General features: G+C 44.0%; 1 protein-coding gene across 10 annotated transcripts in view; it reads left to right on the top strand.

The window, feature by feature from the left end:
• Positions 1–17,206, top strand: part of DTNA (dystrobrevin alpha) — a 333,077-nt gene that overhangs the window by 64,470 nt on the left and 251,401 nt on the right. The window lies entirely within an intron of this gene.

Below are 17,206 nucleotides of genomic sequence, written 5' to 3'. Positions count from 1 at the left end.
TTACCTAGGTCAGAGCTGTTACAGCAATGGGCTCTGTAGCCAGCAAGGCGTGGTACACAGCAGCTAGTTGCTTCTTTATCAAGGTGTACCGGACCTCTGCTCCTTTCCATAGTTGTGACCAGAATCCAATAGGTTGGTGTGTGTGTTCAAGCCGCTGCCAAAGACCCCATCCATAACCAACTTTGGTTACATGAACATCTAGTTCACAGGGCCTTGATGAGTCCATTGCATTCAAGGCCTGTATGGCCTTGACTGCCCGCTTGGCAGCAATAAAAGCAGCTGCACATGTCTCATCCCAGTCCCACCTGATGCCCTTTCGTACCAACCAGTATAAAGGCTTCAGAATTGGTGCCAAGTGCTGGATAAACTCTCCAGTAGCCCAAAAGACCCAAAAACTCTTGTAATACTGCCACAGTGGTAGGGGCGGGGAAAGCCTGGACCTTGTCTATGACTACTTCAGAAATAACTAGTTTTACCCGACCAGACAAGCCCCAAGAATTTCACAGACCAACCAGGTCCCTGAACCTTGGTGCTGTTCACAGCCCATCTGTTTTCCTGTAGATGTTGCAGCAGTCTAGGAACTGCCCCTTCTAAATCTGAAAGAGAATCAGATGTGAGCATATCATCAATGTAGTGATACAACCCCACCATTTGAGGTTTCTTCCATGTGGCCAAGTCCTGGGCCTCAGTCCATGAGAGACGATGGGACTGTGGAGGTTTCCCTGTGGAAGGATAGTGAATGTCCACTGCCAGCATTCCCATGTGAAGGCAAACTGATCCTGGCTTTCCTGTGCTATGTCAATAGAGAAGAAAGCATTAGTAAGCTCTACTACACAATGATATGCTCCCAGCTCATGGCTGAGGGTGTCCAGAATGACAGCTATAGAGGGCATGGCAGCATGTAAAGGGGGTGATACTTTATTCAGTTCCCTGTAGTCCACGAGCCATCTAGCTTCTGCACTGGCCACACTGAGGAATTAAAAGGACTGAGTGGGCTTTATGATGCCCACCCTCTCCAACTCCTGTAGAATTTCTCCAATTTCCTTGTGCTCCACAAGCAATTTATACTGCTTAGTATTTGTCACCCACTGAGGTACAGGCAGAGCTACAGGTGGGTGCTTAGCATGTCCCCTCAGAACTGCCTTTACCACATGTACCCTCAGTCTGAACTCAACTGTAGTGGTCTTGTAACCACAGGCCCTGCAGGATATCTACCCCCAAAATATATTCAGGGATGGGAGAAATATACACAGTATACTCCCTTGGGGGTAAATGCCCCATCCCCAATGGAATTTGGGCTTTCATCACTCTAATTGCCTTACCCCCATAGCCATCTATCACAGCAGGGGTCCTGGGAAAATGCTCAGGGTTGCCACGAATCAGAGAACATTCAGCTCCTGTGCCCACCAGGGCCAGGACACTGTGTACATTCACAGGGGACCAATGAATTGCTAATTCTACATGTGGCCTCTGGTCCCCACCATGTCCCCCAAGATGGGGACTTGGACCTCCTGCTCAGTTGAACCACGATGCCCAATCATCCACCTGTGGGGGTGAGGGCTCAAGTGAATCCTGAGTACTGCCTCCCATGATGTTTTGCAGGGACACAGGCTGGGCATAGGCCTTGACCCTGGTTTCTGTGTCCTGGACCTCAGCGGCTGGAACTGCTGCTCTGGCTTTAATTGGTGCCACAGTTCTGACAATATTCTATTGAGCTGCCCATCGAGTTTTTCTTTCACTACCCTGGCCATTATCAAATCAACCCACATCTGGGTTCTCGAGACCTTCACGGGGCATTTTGCACCTCTCCTTTCAGTCATAGCCCGTACTTCCTTCTGTGCCTTTATTGTTTCAACCTCCCCCAGATCTGCTAAAGTACGAGTAGCCTCACTTATGGGTTGCCCTAGGTGGGGGCAAGAGTATTCACTAGGGACCCAAAGAGAGATGTGGAAGCTGTATGCAGCACCAGGTTTCTCATTCTTACAGTGAACATCTCCTCATCAGGGCCTTGGGTGTCCATATTATATATTTATTTCATACCCAATTCCTGCAGTACCTGTTCGAGCTCTGCATACGTTTTATATCTAGTGGATAAATATGGCAAATCATCCTGATTAGGACAAACTACCCTGATGGCAGCTGCCAGCCATTCCAGAAGTGTCTGATTCCCTGAGGCATGACGGGCATTTTGGAGGGAAGGGTGAGTTGTCAGGGAAGCCAGTCTACTCATCTCAGTACTCGACATACGTTTACCACCCCCATATCCCAGAGATGTAAAAGCCATGTAAGCAGAGATTCTGATGGCCTCTGCCTTTACTGGACGCTCATGTCCACCAGCTCATCCTGGGTATAGGGGCGGAGCATAGAGTGCTCCACAACCTGGGGAGGGGGTCGTTTCATTTTTATTTTCTTAATTACAGCTGGGCAGGCCTTTAAAACAGGAGAGACTGGTACCTCTGGCGGTGGCCAGGGTAGCAGATCCGCCAGTGGAACGGCCCCCTCCTCTTCTCCCTTGGGCTCCTCCACCCACGGCTCCTCCTCCACCATTTCCCCGGCTGAAGGCACTGCTCTTTCCTTCTCCACCCCCACGGCCTCCTGCAAGGCGGCTTCTCCTGTCGCCTCCCCCCTTGCCACTGCTAAGGAATCTCCCAGGAGCTTGACCTGCCTTTTCAGTAACTGTCTCTCTTCCTTAACAGCGTCCCATAGGTTATCACCCAGCTCCTCCAAGCGATGCTGACGTGTCTCTCTTCTCGCTAACCCTCTGGATAATCCTGTTTCTCCTTGATAACATTTTCCACTATCTCGATTAAAAGAGACCCTACAATGCCAGCTGCTAACGGCCACTCAGGGCACCTAAGCAGCCTTCTAACTCACTGAGGGCTCATTCTACAGTTTCCAGAGTCTTCACCCTTCTAGGATGTGCTTTATCCTAGAGCAGTTCCCCACTAGGGGCTCCCAAATCGGAAGCCCACAGATGGGGGGACAGTAACAGGTGAAGTGGCACCCTCTGCCGCTGCATCTGCTGGGGCCTCCCCACTATCCACAAGCGGGGGTTCCAGGCATCTCCTCACCATCTCTAGGGGCAGCCCTCCCCAAGGTCACACCCATTTAGACAGATTTTGGGTTTAGAGGTCCTGCCAACTACTGCCAGATGTAAGTCCGGGGAGAGGAAATCCAGGGACAAAATACCTAGCTGAAACCAAAATCAATCAAAGGGAGAAATAAAGTTTAAAACCCATTTATTGCTTACAAATTGTGGTCCAGGGCCATCTCTTTCCTGCTGTGGCTGAAGCAAGTGAGACCCCACAACCTCTCAGGTTCAGATAAGCCCTCGGTCACCCAGGTAACTGTCCACTAATATGGAGATAAACTGCTTCTCTCCACCCCTTAGGAACACCTGCTCATATGGAGATAGAGCCAGGTGAGAGATTCTGGAATATTATAATTTTACCCACAGCACTATTTAGATAAAGCAGTCATGAAAAGCCTATAGAGCAGGGGCCTGAATGAAAAGTGGGAAAATCAGAATTTGTGGGAAAAGAGTTATTCACTAGGGATCTGTACTTGGGAGAGATCTTGAGACAAAGAAATGAAATGCTTGAATCTTTCAAGACACAGAAAGGAGACCCGTGTCAGCAAGTGAAGAAGAAGAGCTGAAGGGACTGGGCAGGACCGGCAGGCTGGGTGGGACCTCGCAGCCACAGAAAGGAATCTGGGTGTTTTCTGAAATGATGGGGAATTGAAGCAGACCACTGACATGACCTGATTTTTTATTTTGAAAGCTCACGCAGGCTATCGTGTGAGAATGCATTTCCGGTTAGGGTGGGGTGGGAGCTGGAGAACTGGAGGCAAGGACACTGACTAAGAGGCTATTTTAAGGCTCTAGTGAAAGATGATGGTGGCTTGGCCTGGAGTCGGAGGGACCCAGGTGGTGCACAGTGGTTGAGTTCTAATGCATTTGGAACATGAGAAACACACGCTGGTGGGCACGGCACAGGATATGTACGAAGGAGAAAAGTCAAACGTTTCTTCAAGGCCTGACTGACTAGATAATTTTCTAGATAATTAAAAAGCTGTGGGATGGAAGAAACAAATGCATATTTACTAAGTGAAAATGCCAATCTTAACAGACTACATATTACATGATTCCAACAGTAGGGCGTCTGGAAGGCAGAGCTGAAGTAGAGGCTCAGTGGTCTCTAGGGGTCGGGGGCTGGAACGAGGGTGAGCAGGCAGAGCTCAGAGGAGTCTGAGGGCAGTGAGAGCACTCCGTGTGATATGTGGAGATGGTACATGCCGTCATACATTTGTCCAAACCCGTAAAATATACAACAGCAAGAGTGACCCTGATATAAGTTAAGGACTTTGGGTGATTTTCATGTGTCATTGTAGGTTTATCAGCTGAAATAAATGCCCCTCTGGGGGGGATGTTGACAATGGGGTGGTCTCTGCATGTGTGAGGACTGGGGTGTGTGGAAGATCTCTGTGCCTTCCCTTCAGTTTTGCTGTGAACCTAAAACTGCAATAAAAAATTAGGTCTTGATTTAAAATTTTAAGTAATCATGGATTAACCAACAGAAATCACATTCCTTAATGGTCTACTGCTAACTTAAAAAAGAAAAAAAAAACTGGGAAAAGCTGGATGGCAGGATAGTGGGGGATTTAGAGTTCAGTCTTAGTTCAGAAGGGCCTGTTAGTCATTGGAGGTGCGGTGCCTGGGGAGTTACCCGTGTAACTGGGACTGCCTGGCAGGGCCGTGGCAAGAGCCACACGCCTGGGTAGGACTGGCCTTGCGGTGCACTCAGAGGTAGGCACTGACGCGATTGCACGGGTGAGTGGCTTAGAGAAGAGAACGGAGCCACGTGCAGAGGTCCCGGATGCTCCGGCTCTTGGAGTCCACAACGAGGGATCCATGCCTTGGCGGAGACTCAGAAGCCAGGATGAGTGAGGTAGGAGGCCCTCAGCAGCCAGCACGTGTGTTGGGGGCTCGTGCAAGGTCGGTGTGATGGGACTGAAACCTCCCTGTTAGACTTGGGACCACAATTACTGACCGTGTCGGGCGCTGTCTCAGTAGAGGGGGTGTGGAGGGTGACAGGGTGACGAGAGTGGGATAAGGGGAAACGGGACGGGAAAACAAGCACATTTGGGGTCTGCTGTAAAGTGGAACACGTAAGTGTCACAGTAGCTGGAGGAAGGTATCAGAGCAGTCCAAAAGAGAGGAGGAAATTAATGAAAAAGAGTCATTGCAAGAACAAAATCCTTGCAACTAGAAGGCATGGAACCTGTGGGCATGTGTGGATGGCTGCAGCTTGAGGTAGCAACTCTGACAGTTCATCCACTGTAATGGGAAAGGAAGGAAGTTCTCTACCAATGCACCTAGGTGAGTGGACTTGACTGTGGGAAAATGAGAATGTTTTCTTAAAGTATTATTTCAAGGGAATAGAAAGCAAACACTAGCTGGGAAAGAGGAATAAGGAGAAAATGTAGACAGAGGAGAGAGGAGATGGTGTTAAATGGCCTCCTGCATAGAGGTAGGGACTGACCAGGGAGAAGGGAGGTCCAGGCGGTATTGAGGGCCCACTTGTAGTTACAGATCCAGGAGAACGGACCAAGGCCAACATAGTGAGTGAGTGAAGGGCATGGCAGCTAGCAGATAACCACCAGGAAAGGTGCTGGGTGCCCCAGTCTGATGGCGCAGGCTCCAGGGGCCGGGATGCTCCGCCTCTAAGAGGGAAGGGAAAGGGCCTGCAGGAGGCTGTGAGTTGGTGTCACTGAAGTCTGGCCCAGGGTGGAGTGACGTGTTCTCCAAGGATAGTCATTGTAGCTTGTGTGAGAAGGCCCTTGGAATGCTCCCGGGAGGGGTTCAGAACAGAGGAGTCACGAAGGGCGGGGCCGGGGCTCACTGAGTGGGAAGGAAGGTCAGGCCCGAAGATGTCCAGGGAAGTGTGGAGACAGACATCCTGGGGAAGAGGGCTGGCTGAGGAGCATGGGCCTCTGGCCGTGGCTGCAGTAAAGAGCTGCAGGCCGTGATGTTTACAGTCCTGATGGTCTCAGGGACAGAGGGCGAGCAGTCCCGATTGATGCCTCCTCGGGAATCAGCAAATCAGAGGGCGTTGTGGCATGGGGGCAGAAAGGCTCCAGGACATGGGTCCAGAGGAGAGGGTGTTTCCATGGGGCATCTGTGGGCCTCCCTGTCAGTCCCTGTGGCCAGTGTTCCCTTTAAGCTGGAGGGCACAGAGGGGAGGAGAACTTAACAACACGACGAAATTGCTCCATTTTTTGTGGCCATTGATCTTTCTCCATTCCTTTGTCTAATGTTTTTTTTTGGTATCATTAATCTATAATTACATGAGCAACATTATGTTTACTAGACACCCCCTACCATCGTCAAGTCCCCCCCACAAACCCCATTACAGTCACTGTCCATCAGTGTAGTAAGACGCTGTAGAATCCCTACTTGTCTTCTCTGTGTTACACTGCCTTCCCTGTGCCTCGCCACCCCCGCCGCCCCACCCCCTACATTATGTGTGCGAACCGTAATGCCCCTTTTTCCCACTTACCCCTCCCTTCCCACCCATCCTTCCCAGTCCCTTTCCCTTTGGTAACTGTTAGTCCATTCTTGGGTTCTGTGAGTCTGCTGCTGTTTTGTTCCTTCAGTTTTTGCTTTGTTCTTATACTCCACAGATGAGTGAGATCATTTGATACTTGTCTTTCTCCACCTGGCTTATTTCACTGACATTATACCCTCTAGCTCCATCCATGTTGTTGCAAATGGTAGGATTTGTTTTCTTCTTATGGCTAAATAATATTTCCTTGTATATATGTACCACCTCTTCTTTATCCATTCATCTACTGATGGACACTTAGGTTGCTTCCATTTCTTGGCTATTGCAAATAGTGCTGTGATAAACATAGGGGTGCATATGTCTTTTTCAAACTGGGCTGCTGGATTCTTAGGGTAAATTCCTAGGGGTGGAATTCCTGGGTCAAATGGTATTTCTATTTTGAGCTTTTTGAGGAACCTCCATACTGCTTTCTACAATGGTTGAACTAGTTTACATTCCCACCAACAGTGTAGGAGGGTTCCCCTTTCTCCACATCCTCGCCAACATTTGTTGTTGTTTGTCTTTTGGATGGTGGTGATCCTTACTGGTGTGAGGTGATATCTCATTGTGGTTTTACTTTGCATTTCTCTGATGACTAGCGATGTGGAGCATCTTTTCATGTGCCTGTTGGCCATCTGAATTTCTTCTTTGGAAAAATGTCTCTTCATATCCTCTGCCCATTTGTTAATTGGGTTATTTCCTTTTTGGGTGTTGAGGCATTTAAGTTCTTTATGTATTTTGGATGTTAACCCCTTGTCGGATATGTCATTTACAAATATATTCGCCCATACTGTAGGATACCTTTTTGTTTTGTTGATTATGTCCTTTGCTGTACAAAAAATTTTTAGTTCGATGTAGTCCCATGAGTTCATTTTTGCTTTTGTTTCCCTTTCTTGAGGAGATGGGTTCAGGAAGAAGTTGCTCATGCTTATATTCAGGAGATGGTTGCCTCTGTTGTCTTCTAAGAGTTTTATGATTTCATGACTTACATTCAAGTCTTTAATCCATTTTGAGTTTACTTTTGTGTATGGGGTTAAACAATAATCCAGTTTCATTCTCTTGCATGTAGCTGTCCAGTTTTGCCAACACTAGCTGTTGAAGAGGCTGTCATTTCCCCATTGTATGTCCATGGCTCCTTTATCATATATTAATTGACCATAAATGCTTGGGTTAATATCTGGACTCTATTCTGTTCCACTGGTCTATGGGTCTGTTCTTTTGCCAGTATCAAGTTGTCTTGATTACTGTGGCTTCGTAGTAGAGCTTGAAGTTGGGAAGCGAAATCCCCCCTGCTTTATTCTTCCTTCTCAGGATTGCTTTGGCTATTTGAGGTCTTTTGTGGTTCTGTATGAACTTTAGAACTATTTGTTCCAGTTCGTTGAAGAATGCTGTTGGTATTTTGATAGGGATTGCATTGAATCTGTAGATTGCGTTAGGCAGGATGGCCATTTTGACAATATTAATTCTTCCTAGCCTGTCTAATGTTTTTGAAAGTGTCTTCTAATTGTTCAAATCTAAACCTCTGCAAATTCAGTTTTATCAGTCTAATTCACCACTGAGAACCGACCACTCAGGACAACAGTCCAATTTCAAATGGCTTCAGTGGTACATTGTTAACAATTCCCAGCTTCCTGAGTTCAGTCTCATGGAATCCATGACTACTGAGTAGATGTGCGCCCCTGCTGTGTGATCCTTTCCTTCATGGGCTGTTTCTCTGCTCTCTGAGATGAACGCTTCTTTGGTTTTATGCCTGCTCACTAGCGCCTACATAGTAACTCACCTCTGATGAAGTCCAGTCCACGTTGACAGTGTTTCATTTATACCCGCCAATTGAGGCCGAGTATTTTCATAAAATGAATCATTATTTGATTCTAGTTACTGATTCATTCAAGTTGCTGAAGAAATGTTCCAGAGGCTGGAAAATTACACTCCTTTTCTGTAAAAAGTGCAGAATTAAGATAAGGGTGGAGAGGTACTGTCATTTAAGAGTGTTAACAGACTTTGGGCATCAGTATACCTCTATCATTTTTTAAAATTAAAAATGGACAAAAGGACACAGGATCACCAACCACTAAAATAAAAAAACTGACATGACCTAACACAACTAAAAGTAACAACTAAAATTATTTTCACCAACATTTCATTAAATTGGTGTTTTCACACTTTAAAAAGTCACTACATTCCACATTTTGAGAAATGTATCACTTGGTCCCATGTTTTTCCTTCTTTCTGGAATATACTAATGAAAATCTCAGCAGGGGCCTGAAGGCTGCAGACCAGAATCAGAGACTGAATCAGCTGACCTCTGGGCCTGTGCAAACAGGTGCCGTGATGGTATTTAGTGGTTCGCAGAAAATGTGTATTTGGTTCTCTATTAGTCTACTTTATTAAGCCCACTTTGAGTTTGAATAAAAGTTCCAGAAACATTAAAATCTATCATATCTGATGCCTCTGTATATTATTTACTTTGCTATAGTGTCTTCAAGCATTGCTACAAGATCAGTACACAGCTGTTCAGACTGTGCAATATATATACTTTTAAATGTAGTAACTTAGTAAAAACATTGTAGTGATGGTATTGAAAGAAAATGGCAAACAAAAAATCATGCATTATTTGTTACCTAAGTTTAATATTTCTTTTTAGCGTATTTCCTAGTATTTTTGTGAATCGGTTTACAGTTTTGCATGTTGTAGCCATAATGTACATGAACCCACCTGTTAGTGCAAAGTGTATGTATAATAAGAAAGGAAATTCACGGAGTGATAGATTCTAAGGTCTAGCAAATACATAAAAGGTCATTAATTTTAACCTGATCAGATGGATGCTTAAAAGTGTTCATTACCAACAAGAGGATATAACCATTATAAATATCTATGCACCCAACACAGGAGCACCTACATATGTGAAACAAATACTAACAGAATTAAAGGAGGAAATAGAATGCTATGCATTTAAAAAAAAGTGTTCATTATAGCCTTACCTTGAGAATGTCTAGTGATAGAGAATTCAGTCCTCTCCACGAAACCCATTTTATTATCTGCCACCTCTATAATTAACTTTCCTTTCCATATAAATCGCTTCCTATAATTTCCCCACATTTATCCTTTTTGGGACATGAACCACATACATAAACTCATTGCTTTTCCACATGATGTCTTTTCAGCCTCATACATCTTTCCTTTCCTTGGTCCTCTCAGGCTCAATATCCTCAGTTTTTGTGGTTCCATTCCCATAAGGTTTTCAAGTCCACCATTAGACTGTATTCTTCGCATGAAATGTCTCCCAGTTTGTCTGTTTGACACTGACTCAACTGTCTTTTGGGTGATATAACCAGCAGTGAATGTAATAAAAGTAGCACTTCATAATTTTGGATATAATACTACAGACTAAGATCTAATTTTTTTTTGCAAGCACATCACACTGTGGCTTATGTTTATCTTACATTCAACTAATATCTTCATACATTTTCCACAGTTTTTCTGTTCCTATATTATTCTGTTAAATGGAATATTAAAATTTAATTTGTGTAAGTTCACCTTTTTTTTAGACTGAACCCCTTTATTCTTTTTGCTAAGGTGGATGACTTCAGTGGCCCCCTGCCCGTGACACGCACACCCCAAGAAGTTCAGTGGCCTCCGCACTTCCAGAACTTCATTCAGAGCCATACAGATACAATCCCCCAAACTCTTCCTTTTGGCATTACCCATGTTATTTTAGAATTTTCTACAGTTTCCTGTCTGTGCAGAGTTGTTAGATGTGTGGCTGTTAAAGTGATTTGAGGATGCTGGATGCTACTCTGTGCCCTAATAGGAACACTGTAAGAGACCCGGCTGTCTGCCCAGAATATATGCCACAGGTATAGAAAACTACTGATCATAAATGTCATTTATTTGATATGTAAAGACCCCAAATTTAAAATTCAATATGCCTTTCTTGACTATATTAATATTTATAGTTTCCATTTAGATTATATATACACACATAGAAGCACATAGAAAGTTCTACTCCTTGGGCCTGAATAGCTTACAGAGCCTCTGTCAGGCCTTTGGAAATTCAGATTCATATATTCTACTGTGTTTTCCCATCTAGTGACATTCAAAAATGAAGCCAGTTTGCATTTATTTTTTTTCCTTAGTAAGCCCTTCCTGCTCCTCATGACCATTTCTTCCTTGAAGTTTCATAAAGTATTGACTTCATTATAAGGTTCAAGTCTGTTTGCTGAGTGGAGTGGTCTTCTGATGTACCAGAAACCACTCTGTTAGTGATTACATTGACCACAGTGACTGCTTATGTCCTGAGTAGTGGCTGTGCATGAGTCAGACCGTATGGTGCCACTTCATTGTTACCCCCATGTCTAATAACAGTGAAAACTGGAATGGTTAAGTATGCCCAGGGCCGCATATCTACCAAGTGATGGGGCCAGGGCTCAAACCCAGGCTGAGTCCAAATTACAAATGTTTTAGTGCGTCCCCTGCCAGTCCAGCATCATCCATGGCCTGGGACTAGCACAGGGAGTATAGAGCCATGAACCGCCACGTGGGCAGTCACTGTCCTGAGTCATGATGATGACAGAGGAGTCTCTGAGGAACTACTTTTAGGAAAGAGCAGACCCAGGACGTGTAAGACAGGGTGAAGGTCTAGAGGCAGCCCAAAGTTCACAGGAAGCGTGGTTAGCATCTCACATTTGTCCTTGGCTGGGAAGGCTGGCCTGGCCCTGCTTTGGGGACGGGTCATTCCTGCTCCTGTAGCCAGTTCTTATGGAAGTCACATAGCATAGCAGAGCTGTCCCCAGACCAGACTCCTCTGCTGCCCAGCGCGGTAGCTACTTATTCGCCACAGTAAGACAGCAGGTGGAGCGGCCAGTGCCCTGGCTTCTGGAGCTCAGCCCTGCGTGAGCTCCCTGAATCACAGTGCCGGGGCACCTGTCCTGGAAGTCCAGGCAGGGGCGACAGAGTGAACCGCAGACAGCAGCATCACGTGCGTGCTGTGTGTGCACGTGTACATGCACACAGTCCCGGAGGTCATGCTGGATTCTCTACAGATGCTCTGCAACTTTGTGGCAGAGCCAGCAGACATCGGAAAACCAGAAAGACGAGAAAACCAGTCTGAGCCACAGTGATCAGGATGTGAAGGAAGGGGGCATGTTTTGTACAGATTTCCAGGGCCAACTGGTAACTCCAAGTGGTGGTTGTAAGAGTGATAAGTGTAAAGAGCAAGATTCTCTCACACACAAATCCAGTCAGTTTTGTGAGTACAGGAAAATATTAACTGTGCAAAGTGGAAATGAGAGTACTTCCCTAGAAAGATTGTGCATCATAGTCTTTTCTAGTCCCTGACCACGCAGAAACCATCAAGAGTGACATCATTTATAGGTACAAGAAGTAGCAGAGGTAGGGCTTTTTCATGTAAATTATGCTACACTCCAGCTTACTTCAATTCAGAAATACATAACAGTGTACTTTAATGTTATCATGTATTTCCTGTCCCAAATCTGTGGTTAAATAGATTGGTTTTTTTATATGACCACAGAAACTCTTGCTATACTCATTTACAAAATTGAGGAATATTAAGAAGGCCCGGTTTCAGTGGACACTCCCTCTTGAAAGGAGATCAGACAGTGCTCAACTAACTAAACAAGATCAGACTTGGGAACTTCTTTTGGTCTTAAAGCAGAACTAGACAGGAAAGTCCAGGAATGATGTCTCAGTGAAATTTTCCATGTAATTGTGAACCTTTTATGGAATGCTCAAAAGCTTGGTTGCTATATCAGAATTTAAAATTATATGTGTGTGTGTATAATTACATCAACATTGGTGGTTTATTTGGAAGAGTAACATCCATTTTTCCCAGCACTTTGGGAAGTCCGATGGGTGAAATGTTAGGTATCTGCCCTTACACTTATGAGAAAGTGTCTTGTGGCAGGTGACTGGCCCCAGTGATATTCTGACTGTACAGGCAGAAATTGATGCTGCACCTTCTGTGCTGAGGGGGAAGCCTGGAGACTTGCAGTTGGTGAAACTGGTTGGCAATAAATGCCCAGTGCCTAAAAGGACAGTGTCCTTGAGGATACTGCTGGAAGCACTTGGCACACTTTGTTACTCAGACTTGCTGGTGCAGTTCAGGAGAACATGGGGTTGAGTGCTTCTGGGAGGCGGCAGGTGTGTTCAGGGGGAGCCAGCCTTGTCTAGCAGGATTTCCTGCAGAGTGTGTGCAGAACCCTGTTGCAGGGAGGGACAGATAAGCCCTTGGCAGATACCTCATTTACAACAGAGCTTGCTGAGGGCTGATGGGAAGGGGACATGGTGAAGGACCAGTTGGAGCAGTCAGTTCCAAGGGTCTGCGTGGCAGTAGAGAGAGGGGACAGTCATGACATCAGAACCCCTTCAGCCTGGCTTGCCAAAGGGCACTGGGCCTGGAAGTTCCGGGTGATCTTGAGTCCCTCTAGGGTAGAAGGGACAGCCACTGCACAGCCCTGCAGTGGGGAACCAGGGTATGCTGTGGAGCTGAATGCATAGTCCTGCATGGGCGGCCACTCAGAAAGCCATTAACCTTTCCAAAGTTGGTTAGTTATATTGTTACTTATTTCCTAATATGTGATAAACTCAACAAGGTACCATAAATAGTTAACAACAAAAAGTTCATAGTTGATTTTTAAGTATAGAGGATGTACCTTAAAAAGCAGATCTAGCAGTTTAGTTTCACAGTAGCGTGTAAAACACTGAAACGGTGCCTTTATTCTACCCTCCTTGTTTAAGCCACATGTGCAACAAAATGCCACATATGCAGGTTTGAACCCCAGAGCTAGCCACTGCCTGGTAGATTTGATCTTCTGCCCAACTCTAGGATTTCCTGAAGTACATGTAATACATTCATGTAAAGTTTTAAATGTATTTTTATAATAAGTGGCCATAGGTAGAGTTTAGTACAGTTTGTTCAATTCATTGTATGTTTCTTTTGTACAGTAAGAAAGAAAATAATTGTATTGGCTTCTTATGGCTGGTTGGAGAGTTAGGTTAATAGTTCATGGGGCCTGTTTCTTCTGTCAGCACTCTCAGCAAGATGCTGGGTCCCAGTGGGCATAGCTTTCTCAAAGCACAGTGTGTAAGGCATTTATTGAGGGATCATTAATTAATCTACAAATGCTTAGCTCTGTTCTACATATTGTAGGAAGAATTTTTTAAATACAGCTTTCCTGTAAATTAGCCACAAGAGCATAAGGAATGCCTAAATGCTTCCAAAAACGATTTGACTGGTCCACAGTAAGCAAAACGTGGGTCTCCCCAGCCCCCAGCAGCGGGAATACATTTCTTCTCATGTTTTCATGCTCTTCCCTTCTGCCTCTGGATAATCAAATGTATAAGTTTTGGGTCATCCTAAGTAAACATTCAGGTTCACTCTGTGACCATGGATGAGTGATACTAGTACCTTATTTACATGGAAATTTGTACCATAATTAACTTACATGAAGGTGTGTCCTATAAACTGAGCCCAATTAGTCCAATCCTAACGATAGGCAATCTAAACATTCACTGCTCACCCCTTCCAGCATTCTGCCTCAGTGATTGATACTACCATGTCCTAAAACATATTTGAGCGAATCAGGAAATAGTCACTATTTTTCACATTCTGAGATACGTAGAGCAAGCCCTTACCCAGCTCACACCTGCTTGATAAGGGTCACCTTAAGATTTCAGTAAACATTCAGTTCTCCTTGATTGTTCTGCAATTCTGAATTAATCATGCCTCCTTAATGGTTTAGGGGAAGACTCCCAAGGATTAATTTAGATTTCCAGAAGGATCTAGGGTCACACACGGCTCCCCGCTTGGCTAACTCTATGCTAGTAACAGGGACAGATTAGTCACACAGATTCCATTCTCCAGGAAATTCAAAAGCAGGTCATAATTTATGCATCCGACATGCCTCACAAATATCAAATTAGCACTAAAACTTTAAAATTAAAGTGACTTTTTCTGGGTAAAATGTGTGTCATTTAAAAAAGGGACATGGTGGGGAGAAGCTACCCAATAATTACCTGCCCTTATTTCAGTTGTAATGTTCTTATGATTACAAATTGGTCATTATATTTAAAAATTTTTTTATACTGAGGTAATACAGTAAAATGCACAAATCTTAGTATACACTTAATGAATTTTGACATGTGCATACATGCATGTAACCATCCCCCAGATGAAGATACCAAAGGTCCTCACTCATTTTTCTCCTTCACCTGTTTCACCCATCCCTCCACTTTCTTCCCCTGTGGCAACTACCAGTCTGTTCTCTGTGTTTATGAGTTTATTTGTTTTGTTTGTTCATTTGGTTTTTTTAGGATTTCATATGTAAGTGAAATCATGTGGTATTTGTCTTTCTCTGTCTGACTTATTTCATCTAGCATAGTACCTTCTAGGTCTATCCACATTGTTTTGAATGACAAGATTCCATTATTATTTATGGCTGAGTAATATTCCATTGTACATAAGTGCATCACCTTCATCCATTGATCTGTGGATGGACATTTAGGTTGTTTCCATATTTTGGACATTATAAGTAATGTTGTGATAAACATAGGAATGCATATATTTTTGGATTAATAATTTTGTTTTTTCTTTCAGGTAAATTCCTAGGAGTGGAGTTACTGGATTGTATGGTATTTCTATTTTAGTTTTTAAGGAACTTCCATACTGCTTTCCACAGTGGCTGCACCAACTGACATTCCCACGAACAGTGTAGGAGGGTTCCCCTTCTCCACATCCTCTCCAGCACTTGTTAATTCTTGTCTTTTGGATGGTGGCCATTCTGACTGGTGTGAGGTTAACTCATTGTGGTTTTGATTTGCATTTTCCTGATGATTAGTGATGTGGAGCATCTTTCATGTGTCTAAGGCTATCTGCATGTCTCCTTTGGAAAGATGTCTATTTGGGTGCTCTGCCCATTTTTCAATCAGATTATTTGTTTTTTTGGTGTTGAATTGTATGAACCCCTTATATATTCTGGATAGTAGTCCTTTGTTGGGCATATGATTTGCAAATATCCTCTCCCAGTCAGTGGACTACCTTTTTTGTTCTGTGGGTGGCATCCTTTGCTGTGCAGAAGTGTTTTAGTTTGATATAGTCCCACTTGTTCATTTTTGCTTTTGTTTCCTTCCCTTGGCTGGGGAGACATATCCAGAAAAAGAATACTGATGCTGATGTTCAAGAGTTTACTCAGTTATTATGATATTGTCTAAAATGATAAAGAGGGAATAATTATAAATCATATTGGTAAGTCACTAAAAATTGAAGTTCTTAAAGTAGTATTTTGAAAGAAACTTATCTTCCTTTTATAAGTTTGATCATTGGGCCCCATCCCTCATCAGCAAAGAAATATATATATATACTTCAAAAGCATATAGGTCTATTTTTATCTTATAATGACAATTTTTAAATTATTAAATTTCTCACTCTTTATGCCAGGGAGCCTTTGTCAACCTGCCGTCTTCTCCCACCTTTACTTTCCCATCAAAAAGAGAGTTATAAGCTGCAAACATTGATCTTGCTATGGATTTCACTCTGAGCTGCCACCTGCCAGGAATTACTCTACTGTGTGCGTCACTGCAAGACGTCAGGGGAGAAATCTTATAAGGCGAGAATGACTCTGTGTGCTGACCTGTATGCATAAGTCTGACTCAATGAAAATTACAGGCTGCCTTTTAATGCAGACACATTTATGAAAGACATCCCTTATTAGTTTTGAAACAACAATGTGCTCTTAGAAATATACTTTACTGTTTCCCTTGAATGAGTTGTTTTGACATTTTCTTCATCAGAAAACAAAACAGTCCTCTTAAATAAACTGTGTTCTTTATTTATAGATATAGGAGGACAAACTCCACATTTGAAAGTCACTTCTAAAAGGACATAGAACTGAGCTGAAATGATAAAAGTTGGAATAGGTTGTTTAGAAGACAGTAGCTGGGTATTACGCCTTGGCTTGAAGAATGTGAATTTTAATGTATCCCAGGTTTGTGTCTACATATATCAGCCAAATTGTGGTCATCGAAACCAAACTGTTAAACCCACCAGAACCTTTCTTGGATGGTTTTGAGATAAATATAGAAGAAATGAAACTAAACAAGATTTAAAGAAAGGTTAATAGACAATCATATAAATATAGCTGACTTTTAATGATGGAAGAGTGAATACTTTTGGAAGTCAGGGCAGCTTTTTTCCTGTTTTCTTGAGGCTTGATGAGTTTATCCTTGTGTCACAACTGGGTGGAGACTGGTCTTCCTCCTTTAAAGAATGCCTGCCTCCTCTTTGTCCCATGGTGTATTTCTCTGTGATGAGTCTTTTGCTGGGGATGGGTCCTTGGGCTTGTGAGGAGAGGGAATCCAAGAACAGACACAGAAGAGCCATTGAGCACTCAGAGTTTATTTGGAGATTTAGAGTTGAAAAGAAAGGAAGGAGGATGCAGAGGAGGTCATGCAGAGAGAGCAACAGGGAGCCTTTTTTCTGTGAGAGAGTAGGCTCTTCGCCAGGCAAGGGTGGCCGGTGGCAGGTGGCCAGTGGCAGGTGGCATGCTTCTGGAGGGGCTCATTCCATGCTTGGAGCCCGTTTGGGC

The sequence above is a fragment of the Manis pentadactyla genome, chromosome 6 (assembly GCF_030020395.1).
Source record: "Manis pentadactyla isolate mManPen7 chromosome 6, mManPen7.hap1, whole genome shotgun sequence".
Lineage (NCBI taxonomy): Eukaryota > Metazoa > Chordata > Mammalia > Pholidota > Manidae > Manis > Manis pentadactyla.
Note: the sequence above shows the minus strand (reverse complement) of the source record. Positions and strands in the feature narration are given on the sequence as shown.